The 13,706-nt window shown below is 48.1% G+C and overlaps 1 protein-coding gene and 1 long non-coding RNA gene across 5 annotated transcripts in view; both read right to left on the bottom strand.

Annotated features, from left to right (window-relative positions):
- The window catches only part of LOC120928041 (limbic system associated membrane protein), an 840,365-nt gene that overhangs the window by 123,417 nt on the left and 703,242 nt on the right, over window positions 1–13,706 (bottom strand). The gene's annotated exons all lie outside the window — the stretch shown is intronic.
- Window positions 9,022–11,857, bottom strand: LOC120928042. The gene is made up of 3 exons (XR_005747162.1): window positions 11,832–11,857; window positions 10,818–10,953; window positions 9,022–10,447 (listed from the first exon to the last, which is right to left on the bottom strand). It is a non-coding gene; the product is annotated as an uncharacterized LOC120928042 (long non-coding RNA).

Here is a 13,706-nt window from a genome sequence, read left to right as displayed (position 1 = left end):
GGACACCTGACCTGACCTTCACACCTGTACAAGCTTGTGGAACGTCCCATTCCAAAATCATGGACATTAGAGTGTAGAGTTGGCTGCCCTTAAAACCCTCCATTCTTCTAGGAAGGCTTTCCACAAGATTTTGGGGTAGGTCTGTGGAAATGTGTGCCTTTTCAGTGAAAAGCAGTGAAAAGAGCATTTGAGAGGTGACATTGGAGGAAAAGACCCACTAGCTGCCTATTTACACTGGCCGCTAGGGGCGTGTACGCTGATTTACGCCTAGAATATGTAAATCAGCGAGATACGCCTATTCACGAATGTACGCATGGCCGTCGCAGTAAAGATACGCCGTTTACGTAAGGCGTTTTCAGGCATAAAGATAAACCACCAAAAAGATGGCGCAGCCAATGTTAAGTATGGAATGTCGGAACCGCGTCGAATTTTTCACGTTTTACGTCGTTTGCGTAAGTCGTCTGTGAATGGGGCTGGGCGTAATTTACGTTCACGTCGAAACCAATGAGTCTTTGCGGCGTAAATTGGAGCATGCGCACTGGAAAACGTCCACGAACGGCGCATGCGCCGTTAGTAAAAAATTTCATTTACATGGGGTCACAATGAATTTACATACAACACGCCCACATCTTCCACATTTGAATTAGGCGGGCTTACGACGGCCCAGTTACACTACACCGCCGTAAGTTAGAGCACAACTTCTTTGTGAATACAGGACCTGCTGCTCTAACTTACGGCAGGGTAGTGTATCTGAGATACGCTACGCCTGCCTAAATCTCTCTGAAGGTGTTTTGTAGCTTCTCAGAGAAACATCTTCAGTTCTAACTTGAATACATTTCATAGCGTCTCATACTTGACGTGATTGTAGCGTATTAGTGCAATTGTGACAGAGAGAATTGAGTACTGTTCGTGATACTTTTTTCATTTGCACTAACATACAATCTTTCAGGACAAGCTTTCGGGGTCTGTCCCCTTCTTCAAGGTCCGTACTGCTTGGACATTGAAGAAGGGGACATACCCTGAAAGCGTGTCCTGAAAGATTGTATCTTAGTGCAAATAAAAAAAGCATCACGGACAGTGCCCAATAGCTTCTCATAGCAACTTCTTCAGTTCGAACTTCAAGATTTACATAGTGGCTCTGAGACACTTCTACAGCTCCAAAGTCAAGATGTTTCATAGCTTCTCAGAGCCACTTCTTTAGTTCCAACTTGAAGATCTTTCATAGCCTCTCAGAGCCACTTGTTCAGTTCCAACTTGAATAAGTCTTGTAGCTTCTCAACGCAATTTCTTCAGTTCCAACTTAGGCCCCGTACACACGACAGAGGAACTCGACGTGCTTGGCACGTCGAGTTCCTCGTCGAGTTTTGGGATGAAGCCGCCGAGGAGCTCGGCGGGCCGGCTTCTCCCATAGAAGAACGAGGACAACGAGAAAATAGAGAACATGTTCTCTATTTTCTCGTCGAGTTCCTCGGCGGCTCCATCGAGCCAAAACTGTACAGACGACAGAGTTTCTCGGCAGAATCCGGGTTTTGACCGAGTTTCTCGGTGAATTCTGCCGAGAAACTCTGTCGTGTGTACGAGGCCTCAAAGATGTCTCATAGCTTCTCTGAGCCACTTCTTCAATTTCAAATTAAAGATGTTTAGTATCTTCTAAGACCACTTTTTCAGTTCCATCTTGAAGAAGTTTTACAGCTTCTCTGAATCATATTTTCAGTTGCAACTTAGAGACGTTCCATAGATTCTCAGAGCCACTTCTTCAGTGTTCCAGCTTGAAAAGGTTTCATAGCTTCTCTGAGCCACTTCCTAAATTCTGACTTGAAGAAGTTTCGTAGCTTCTCAGAGCCTTTTCTTTGGTGTTCCAACTTGAAGAAGTTTCGTAGCTTCTCAGAATCACGTCCTAAATTCTGACTTGAAGACATTTCGAAGCTTCTCAGAGCAACTTCTTCAGTTCCAACTTGAAGAAGTTGTGTAACTTCTTAGAGCAGCCTCTTCATTTTCAACTTAAAGAAGTTTTGTAACTTCTCAGAGCAACCTTTTCATTTCCAACTTGAAGAAGTTACGGGCAGCTTCTCTGAGCCACTTCTTCGGTTCCAAATTTAAGATGTTTTGTAGATTCTCAGAGCCACCCCTTCAGTGTTACAACTTGAAGAATTTTCATAGCTTTCCAAAGCCACTTCTTCAGTGTTTCAACTTAAAGATATTTCATAGCTTCTCTGAGCCAATTTTTAAATTCCAGCCTGAAGAAGTTTTGTAGTTTTTATGAGCTACTTCTTCAGTTCCAACTTGAAGATGTTTCATAGCTTGTCAGAGCAACTTCTTCAGTTCCAACTTGAAGACCTTCATAGATTATCTGAGCCACTTCTACAGTTACAAATTAAAGATGCTTCGAGTTTCAGAGCAACACGTTTCATATCTTCTCAGAACCACTTCTTGTGTTCTAACTTGAAGAAGTTTCGTAGCTTCTCAGAGCAACTTCTTCAGTTCCAACTTGAAGAAGTTCCGTAGCTTCTCTGAACCACTTATTCAGTTCCAAATTTAAGATGTTTTGTAGATTCTAAGAGCCACTTCTTCAGTGTTCCAACTTGAAGAAGTTCCATAGTTTCTCAAAGCCACTTCTTTGGTGTTTCAACTTGAAGATGTTTCATAGCTTCTCTGAGCCAATTCTTAAATTCAAGTTTGAAGACGTTTCATAGTTTTTCTGAGCTACTTTTTCAGTTCCAACTTGAAGATGTTTCATAGCTTGTCAGAGCAACTTCTTCAGTTCCAACTTGAAGACCTTCATAGATTCTCTGAGCCACTTCTACAGTTACAAATTAAAGATGCTTCGTAGTGTTTCAGAGAAACAAGTTTCATAGCTTCTCAGAGCCACTTCTTTGGTGTTCTAACTTGAAGAAGTTTCGTAGCTTCTCAGAGCAACTTCTTCAGTTCCAACTTGAAGAAGTTTCGTAGCTTCTCTGAGCCACTTCTTCAGTTCCAAATTTAAGATGTTTTATAGATTCTCAGAGCCACTTATTCAGTGTTCCAACTTGAAGAAGTTCCATAGCTTCTCAAAGCCACTTCTTCAGTGTTCCAACTTGAACATGTTTCATAGCTTCTCTGAGCCAATTCTTAAATTCAAGTTTGAAGACGTTTCATAGTTTTCTGAGCTACTTCTTCAGTTCCAACTTGAAGATGTTTCTTAGCTTGCCAGAGCAACTTATTCAGTTCCAACTTGAAGACGTTTATAGATTCTCTGAGCTACTTTTACAGTTACAAATTAAAGATGCTTCGTAGAGTTTCAGGGCAACTTCTTTGGATTCCAATTTGAAGATGTTTTGTATCTTCTTTGAGCCCCTTCTTCAGTTGAAACTGAAGAAGTGGCTTGGAGAAGCTATCAAATATCTTCAAAATTACAGAACAAGCCCAGTGTATTGTAACTAAGCTATGCCATGACCTGGATAAATGAGAACCTACACATACATAGTTTGTGTATCTTTAGTTTGGGTTAGGATTGAGAAGAGGAAGTCCAGTTGGCCCAGCGGGAGCTTACATAGGGCTAAGGAATGCTCTTATGAGACACCAATGGGCCAAATCACCACTCCTGTCACTAAAGCCTTGTACACACGATCGGATTTCTATTGGACAAATCCATGGATTTTTGTCCGAAGGGCGTTGGCCGTGAACTTGTTCTGCATACAGACGGCAGAACTTTTTCAGCCAACATTCACAAAACTACGTGGTTTTTCTGCTCTTTAGCGCCACCCTTTGGGCAACTTCTGCTAACGTTGACTCATGGTTAGCACTGGTTCGGAGCATGCGTGTTTGTACTTTGGAGTTTAGTTCGACGGACTTGTGTACACACGATAAGATAATCCGACAGGAACACATTTGTTGTCGGACAATTGGAGAGCATGGCCATCCAATATTTGTTGTCGGAAATTCAGACAACAATTGTCCGATGGAGCATACAGACGGTCAGATTATCCAACAAAACCTGTCCCTCACACAATTGTTGTCGGAATATCCGATTGTGTGGGATACGGGCCTTAAGAGTGACATGCTGCTCCATTCCCAGAAGTCCAGGGTATGGTCTTCCCTCCTGACGTCCAAGTGTCCAAGGTCAGCATGTCCTGCTGAGGAACTCTATATTAAAGAGAACCTGTTGCTTTTTCCTACGTGATCAAAGCACCGGTGAGTGCTTTAGGACTCTTGTTTCTTTTGTTGATGTCTCTATAGCCTAACTGCCATCGATGACAGATTCTCCTATTGATCAAAGGGTGGAGACGGCGAGGAAAAATCGCATCCGAGTCGACGTGAAAAATGGACTGTTACACCTGGAGGAACCAAAGATGAAACATTTCCATTTTTATCCTGACAGATCTCTATTTGATTCTTAGGAAGAAATGAACACGGCGCTCTTATGATGTGTAAATAAATAGCAACGGCTCGGGAAAAAAAATGTTTGTAAAATGTACAATCCGGCTCAATTATTAATGCGCCGTCTCTGATCGAGGGGCATTTCATCAGAAGTCTTTTGACAGTAACAGTTTTTTTTCCTTCTTTCATATATGAAATTAATGCAATCATTAGCATCACTTCCTCAAAAACTGATATGAAAAAAAGAAAGAAAGAAAATCTTTTAGCAAGAAAACTGTACAAGAGGCAGAGTGTGATTTATTAAACAGCAAATGAAAGCGATCATCGAGTGACTACTGCTATCCAGCAAAAACCGTGACTGTGCTAAAGTTTTAAGAATGTACTCAATTTACCTTAAAGTGGACCTAGCATCATTTTTATGTTAGTGGGGGGGGGGGGCAGGAGTCATATATCATGGGAGACTACATCCTTCCGGGAGACCAGTGAGCCCAGTAGGAAACTCTTGTGACCTTGGGATAAGATGAAAAGGCCAAGGGTTAGGGTTATCCAAGCTAAGCATTGAGAAGGAACTCAGATTTCTACCATCAGATTTGAGTGGACGCATTAAAACTTTTACAAATCTTTCCAACTTTTACAAAAAATTGCTAAGTAAATGGTCTTTTCTGAATATGAGAAAAACCTCTGCAAATGAAATATTTGAGGGTGAAAAGGCGCCGTCTACGTTGTGTGCTTTCTACGCGATGGGGTCAGAGAATTGCCGTGCCGAGTCCACATGCCTCTCTGTCCTCTCCACCCAAACCTGCCAATCAGGCGGAATTCTCTCCAGCCCAATTCCAAACCTTGACCTCTCCTCCGCTCCAGGCTTTTTAAGATATTTTTGCCAAACGTGCTGAAAGCTCTCCGACATGAAATTAAGGACAGTAAGAATTTGACACCTCAGTTAGGGTGCAGAATAATTATTAAAAGCAAATGTTGTATGCAAATAGATCGTAATTATAAATTGCCCTATCCAGTCACGCTCCTCACGTGCGACCGCTTCTCGGGAACACAAGGGCAAGAACACACCTGTACTACCTCCCGATTCCCTCAGACCTCACACCTGTACTACCTCCCGATTCCCTCAGATCTCACACCTGTACTACCTCCCGATTCCCTCAGACCTCACACCTGTACTACCTCCCGATTCCCTCAGATCTCACACCTGTACTACCTCCCGATTCCCTCAGATCTCACACCTGTACTACCTCCCGATTCCCTCAGATTTCACACCTGTACTACCTCCCGATTCCCTCAGATGTCACACCTGTACTACCTCCCGATTCCCTCAGATGTCACACCTGTACTACCTCCCGATTCCCTCAGATCTCACACCTGTACTTCCCCCCGATTCCCTCCGATCTCACATCTGTACTACCTCCCGATTCCCTCAGATCTCACACCTGTACTACCTCCCGATTCCCTCAGATCTCACACCTGTACTACCTCCCGATTCCCTCAGATCTCACACCTGTACTACCTCCCGATTCCCTCAGATCTCACACCTGTACTACCTCCCGATTCCCTCAGATTTCACACCTGTACTACCTCCCGATTCCCTCAGATGTCACACCTGTACTACCTCCCGATTCCCTCAGACCTCACACCTGTACTTCCCCCCGATTCCCTCCGATCTCACATCTGTACTACCTCCCGATTCCCTCAGATCTCACACCTGTACTACCTCCCGATTCCCTCAGATCTCACACCTGTACTACCTCCCGATTCCCTCAGATCTCACACCTGTACTACCTCCCGATTCCCTCAGATTTCACACCTGTACTACCTCCCGATTCCCTCAGATGTCACACCTGTACTACCTCCCGATTCCCTCAGATCTCACACCTGTACTTCCCCCCGATTCCCTCCGATCTCACATCTGTACTACCTCCCGATTCCCTCAGATCTCACACCTGTACTACCTCCCGATTCCCTCAGATCTCACACCTGTACTACCTCCCGATTCCCTCAGATCTCACACCTGTAATCCCTCCCTATTCCCTCAGATCTCACACCTGTACTACCTCCCGATTCCCTCAGATCTCACACCTGTACTACCCCCCGATTCCCTCAGATCTCACACCTGTACTACCTCCCGATTCCCTCAGATCTCACACCTGTACTACCTCCCGATTCCCTCAGATCTCACACCTGTACTACCTCCCGATTCCCTCAGATCTCACACCTGTACTACTTCCCGATTCCCTCAGATCTCACACCTGTAATCCCTCCCGACTCCCTCAGATCTCACACCTGTACTACCTCCCGATTCCCTCAGATCTCACACCTGTACTACCTCCCGATTCCCTCAGATCTCACACCTGTAATCCCTCCCTATTCCCTCAGATCTCACACCTGTACTACCTCCCGATTCCCCAGATCTAACACCTGTACTACCCCCCGATTCCCTCAGATCTCACACCTGTACTACCTCCCGATTCCCTCAGATCTCACACCTGTACTACCTCCCGATTCCCTCAGATCTCACACCTGTACTACCTCCCGATTCCCTCAGATCTCACACCTGTACTACCTCCCGATTCCCTCAGATCTGACACCTGTACTACCTCCCGATTCCCTCAGATCTCACACCTGTAATCCCTCCCGACTCCCTCAGATCTCACACCTGTACTACCTCCCGATTCCCTCAGATCTCACACCTGTACTACCTCCCGATTCCCTCAGATCTCACACCTGTACTACCTCCCGATTCCCTCAGACCTCACACCTGTACTACCTCCCGATTCCCTCAGATCTCACAACTGTACTACCTCCCGATTCCCTCAGATCTCACACCTGTACTACTTCCCGATTCCCTCAGATCTCACACCTGTAATCCCTCCCGATTCCCTCAGATCTCACACCTGTACTACCTCCCGATTCCCTCAGATCTCACACCTGTACTACCTCCCGATTCCCTCAGATCTCACACCTGTACTACCTCCCGATTCCCTCAGACCTCACACCTGTACTACCTCCCGATTCCCTCAGATCTCACACCTGTACTACCTCCCGATTCCCTCAGATCTCACACCTGTACTACCTCCCGATTCCCTCAGATCTCACATCTGTACTACCTCCCGATTCCCTCAGATCTCACACCTGTACTACCTCCCGATTCCCTCAGATCTCACAACTGTACTACCTCCCGATTCCCTCAGATCTCACACCTGTACTACCTTCCGATTCTCTCAGATCTCACACCTGTACTACCTCCCGATTCCCACAGATCTCACACCTGTACTACCTCCCGATTCTCTCAGATCTAACACCTGTACTACCCCCCGATTCCCTCAGATCTCACACCTGTACTACCTCCCGATTCCCTCAGATCTCACACCTGTACTACCTCCCGATTCCCTCAGATCTCACACCTGTACTACCTCCCGATTCCCTCAGATCTCACACCTGTACTACCTCCCGATTCCCTCAGATCTGACACCTGTACTACCTCCCGATTCCCTCAGATCTCACACCTGTAATCCCTCCCGACTCCCTCAGATCTCACACCTGTACTACCTCCCGATTCCCTCAGATCTCACACCTGTACTACCTCCCGATTCCCTCAGATCTCACACCTGTACTACCTCCCGATTCCCTCAGACCTCACACCTGTACTACCTCCCGATTCCCTCAGATCTCACAACTGTACTACCTCCCGATTCCCTCAGATCTCACACCTGTACTACTTCCCGATTCCCTCAGATCTCACAACTGTACTACCTCCCGATTCCCTCAGATCTCACACCTGTACTACCTTCCGATTCTCTCAGATCTCACACCTGTACTACCTCCCGATTCCCACAGATCTCACACCTGTACTACCTCCCGATTCTCTCAGATCTCACACCTGTACTACCTCCCGATTGCCTCAGATCTCACACCTGTACTACCTCCCGATTCCCTCAGATCTCACACCTGTACTACCTCCCGATTCCCTCAGATCTCACACCTGTACTACCTCCCGATTCCCTCAGATCTCACACCTGTACTACCTCCCGATTCCCTCAGATCTCACACCTGTACTACCTCCCGATTCCCTCAGATCTGACACCTGTACTACCTCCCGATTCCCTCAGATCTCACACCTGTACTACCTCCTGATTCCCTCAGATCTCACACCTGTACTACCTCCCGATTCCCTCAGATCTCACACCTGTACTACCTCCTGATTCCCTCAGATCTCACACCTGTACTACCCCCCGATTCCCTCAGATCTCACACCTGCACTACCCCCCGATTACCTCAGATCTCACACCTGTACTACCTCCCGATTCCCTCAGATCTCACACCTGTACTACCGATTCCCTCAGATCTCACACCTGTACTACCTCCCGATTCCCTCAGATCTCACACCTGTACTACCTCCCGATTCCCTCAGATCTCACACCTGTACTACCTCCCGATTCCCTCAGATCTCACATCTGTACTACCTCCCGATTCCCTCAGATCTCACACCTGTACTACCTCCCGATTCCCTCAGATCTCACACCTGTACTACCTCCCGATTCCCTCAGATCTCACACCTGTACTACCTCCCGATTCCCTCAGATCTCACACCTGTACTACCTCCCGATTCCCTCAGATCTCACACCTGTACTACCTCCCGATTCCCTCAGATCTCACACCTGTACTACCTCCCGATTCCCTCAGATCTCACACCTGTACTACCTCCCGATTCCCTCAGATCTCACATCTGTACTACCTCCCGATTCCCTCAGATCTCACACCTGTACTACCTCCCGATTCCCTCAGATCTCACAACTGTACTACCTCCCGATTCCCTCAGATCTCACACCTGTACTACCTTCCGATTCTCTCAGATCTCACACCTGTACTACCTCCCGATTCCCACAGATCTCACACCTGTACTACCTCCCGATTCTCTCAGATCTAACACCTGTACTACCCCCCGATTCCCTCAGATCTCACACCTGTACTACCTCCCGATTCCCTCAGATCTCACACCTGTACTACCTCCCGATTCCCTCAGATCTCACACCTGTACTACCTCCCGATTCCCTCAGATCTCACACCTGTACTACCTCCCGATTCCCTCAGATCTGACACCTGTACTACCTCCCGATTCCCTCAGATCTCACACCTGTAATCCCTCCCGACTCCCTCAGATCTCACACCTGTACTACCTCCCGATTCCCTCAGATCTCACACCTGTACTACCTCCCGATTCCCTCAGATCTCACACCTGTACTACCTCCCGATTCCCTCAGACCTCACACCTGTACTACCTCCCGATTCCCTCAGATCTCACAACTGTACTACCTCCCGATTCCCTCAGATCTCACACCTGTACTACTTCCCGATTCCCTCAGATCTCACAACTGTACTACCTCCCGATTCCCTCAGATCTCACACCTGTACTACCTTCCGATTCTCTCAGATCTCACACCTGTACTACCTCCCGATTCCCACAGATCTCACACCTGTACTACCTCCCGATTCTCTCAGATCTCACACCTGTACTACCTCCCGATTCCCTCAGATCTCACACCTGTACTACCTCCCGATTCCCTCAGATCTCACACCTGTACTACCTCCCGATTCCCCAGATCTAACACCTGTACTACCTCCCGATTCCCTCAGATCTCACACCTGTACTACCTCCCGATTGCCTCAGATCTCACACCTGTACTACCTCCCGATTCCCTCAGATCTCACACCTGTACTACCTCCCGATTCCCTCAGATCTCACACCTGTACTACCTCCCGATTCCCTCAGATCTCACACCTGTACTACCTCCCGATTCCCTCAGATCTCACACCTGTACTACCTCCCGATTCCCTCAGATCTGACACCTGTACTACCTCCCGATTCCCTCAGATCTCACACCTGTACTACCTCCTGATTCCCTCAGATCTCACACCTGTACTACCTCCCGATTCCCTCAGATCTCACACCTGTACTACCTCCTGATTCCCTCAGATCTCACACCTGTACTACCCCCCGATTCCCTCAGATCTCACACCTGCACTACCCCCCGATTACCTCAGATCTCACACCTGTACTACCTCCCGATTCCCTCAGATCTCACACCTGTACTACCGATTCCCTCAGATCTCACACCTGTACTACCTCCCGATTCCCTCAGATCTCACACCTGTACTACCTCCCGATTCCCTCAGATCTCACACCTGTACTACCTCCCGATTCCCTCAGATCTCACACCTGTACTACCTCCCGATTCCCTCAGATCTCACACCTGTACTACCTCCCGATTCCCTCAGATCTCACACCTGTACTACCTCCCGATTCCCTCAGATCTCACACCTGTACTACCTCCCGATTCCCTCAGATCTCACACCTGTACTACCTCCCGATTCCCTCAGATCTCACACCTGTACTACCTCCCGATTCCCTCAGATCTCACACCTGTACTACCTCCCGATTCCCTCAGATCTCACACCTGTACTACCTCCCGATTCCCTCAGATCTCACACCTGTAATCCCTCCCGATTCCCTCAGATCTCACACCTGTACTACCTCCCGATTCCCTCAGATCTCACACCTGTACTACCTCCCGATTCCCTCAGATCTCACACCTGTACTACCGATTCCCTCAGATCTCACACCTGTACTACCCCCCGATTCCCTCAGATCTCACACCTGTATTCCCCCCCAGATTCCCTCAGATCTCACACCTGTACTACCTCCCGATTCCCTCAGATCTCACACCTGTACTACCTCCCGATTCCCTCAGATCTCACACCTGTACTACCTCCCGATTCCATTAGATCTCACACCTGTACTACCTCCCGATTCCCTCAGATCTCACACCTGTACTACCTCCCGATTCCCTCAGATCTCACACCTGTACTACCTCCCGATTCCCTCAGATCTCACACCTGTACTACCTCCCGATTCCCTCAGATCTCACACCTGTAATCCCTACCGATTCCCTCAGATCTCACACCTGTACTACCTCCCGATTCCCTCAGATCTCACACCTGTACTACCTCCCGATTCCCTCAGATCTCACACCTGTACTACCTCCCGATTCCCTCAGATCTCACACCTGTACTACCTCCTGATTCCCTCAGATCTCACAACTGTACTACCTCCCGATTCCCTCAGATCTCACACCTGTACTACCTCCCGATTCCCTCAGATCTCACACCTGTAATCCCTACCGATTCCCTCAGATCTCACACCTGTACTACCTCCCGATTCCCTCAGATCTCACACCTGTACTACCTCCGATTCCCTCAGATCTCACACCTGTACTGCCCTCGATTCCCTCAGATCTCACACCTGTACTACCTCCCGATTCCCTCAGGTCTCACACCTGTACTACCTCCCGATTCCCTCAGGTCTCACAACTGTACTACCTCCTGATTCCCTCAGATCTCACAAATGTTCTACCTCCCAATTCCCTCAGATCTCTTACCTGTACTACCCCCGATTCCATTAGATCTCACACCTGTACTACCTCCCGATTCCCTCAGATCAGGGAGGGGGGATCGCCACCTTCCCATCCATCTCCTGCATGGGGGTGGGGATTTGCTGCCTTCCCGTCCATCTTACGCACGTGGTGGGGAAATCGCAGCCTTCCTGTCTGCCTCCCACCGGGGGGGGGGGGTTAGTGCTGGTTTGCCGCCACGATCCACGATCGATCACGGCACCACAGTGAAGAACGGGGAAGCTGTGTTTACACACGGCTCTCCCGTTCTTCAGCTCCGGGGACCGATCGCGGGACTCCAGTGGCGATCGGGTCCCGCGGTCACGGAGCTTCGGACTGGGTCGCGGGAGCGCGCCCACGACCCACGGATGGGCACTTAAAGAGGACGTACCTGTACGTGCTTGTGCCCAGCTGTGCCATTCTGCCGACGTAAATGTGCAGGAGGCGGTCCTTAAGTGTTAAAAAAAAAAACATTGAACTAAAGGGTGTAATGTAACAAAATAGGTAAAAATCCAAGGGGGTGAATACTTTTGCAAGGCACTGGCCCAGATTCAGGTAGAATCGCGCACTATTTGCGTGGGCAAAGAGCAAAAATTTTTCTCTGCGCCCACGCAAATATTGCGCTTTGCCCGCGATTCACGGAGCAGTTGCTCCGTAAATTGCGCGGGCGATATGCAAAATAGCCCTGCGTAAGGGCGCCTAATGTAAATGATCCCGCCGGGGGCGGGAATCATTTAAATTAGGCGCGCTCCCGCACCGAGCGAACAGCGCATGCTCCGTCGGGAAACTTTCCCGACGTGCATTGCGGCAAATGACGTCGCAAGGACGTCATTTGCTTCTAAGTGAACGTGAATGGCGTCCAGCACCATTCACGGTTCACTTACGTAAACGACGTTAAATTTGAACGTCGCGAGCGGGAAGCGCAGCTATACTTTAGCATTGGCTGCGCCTGCTATTAGCAGGAGCAGCCTTATGCTAAAGTGGCCGTACGGAAACTCCATACCTTGCGTGCGCAGGGCCAGCGCAACTTTTGTGAATCGGTGTTAGTATGCAATTTGCATACTATACACAGATCACAATGGCCGCGCCCCCTAGCGGCCAACGCAAGAATGCAGCCTGGGATGTGAAGGCATAAGGAGGCTTATGTTTGTCATATCCTAGGCTGCAGTCGGTGTAACGAGGTTCCTGAATCAGGAGCACTCGTTACACCGGAGCAAGTAAGCCCTTGCGCCGCGCAACCTATGGTTGCGCGGGTGCAAGTGCTTCTTGAATCTGGGCCACTGTATTTTGCCCAGACACTGTAAGTGACTCTTTCCAAAACCTCATCATCGCTGAATCTTCCAGTACAGCCGCTCAGAGCATCTGAGGGTACAACTATCTCCCGACAGACAAATTGCTACGTGAATAGGTTCCAAAAAAATGTCAGCCATACAGAAATCCTGAATTTGCATCCTACCCATGAATAGGACATGAAGACAAGACACGGAGCCGCGCCGACAGAAATTTGTATTCGCTCTCCGGGAAAAAAAAAAAAAAGCGCAGGCATCCCCACTTTCTGATATAATATAAATTCATAATGCCCAGACACATGCAATGTTTTGATTCATGATGAAAGCCCCATATGGTAAAATGTCGTCCCTGTTTGAGCGTTAATAAATTATTAATGGCGATCTTTTTTTTTTTTTTGAAACGCTGAGATAAAGGGAGAAATCTGAATTACAAGCGCAAGGGCCTTAATTAAGCTGAGTTTGCTTGATGCTCCAGTCTGTCTGTAGCGGGACAAGAGCGCATGAGGACGAGTGACAGAACTTGGAGAAAAGAATATATATATATATATATATATATATATACACACACACTGTATATATCTACACTACATTGCCAAAAGTATTGGGA

This window comes from Rana temporaria, chromosome 2, assembly GCF_905171775.1.
Source record: "Rana temporaria chromosome 2, aRanTem1.1, whole genome shotgun sequence".
Lineage (NCBI taxonomy): Eukaryota > Metazoa > Chordata > Amphibia > Anura > Ranidae > Rana > Rana temporaria.
This window is presented reverse-complemented; position numbering and strand designations above follow the sequence as displayed.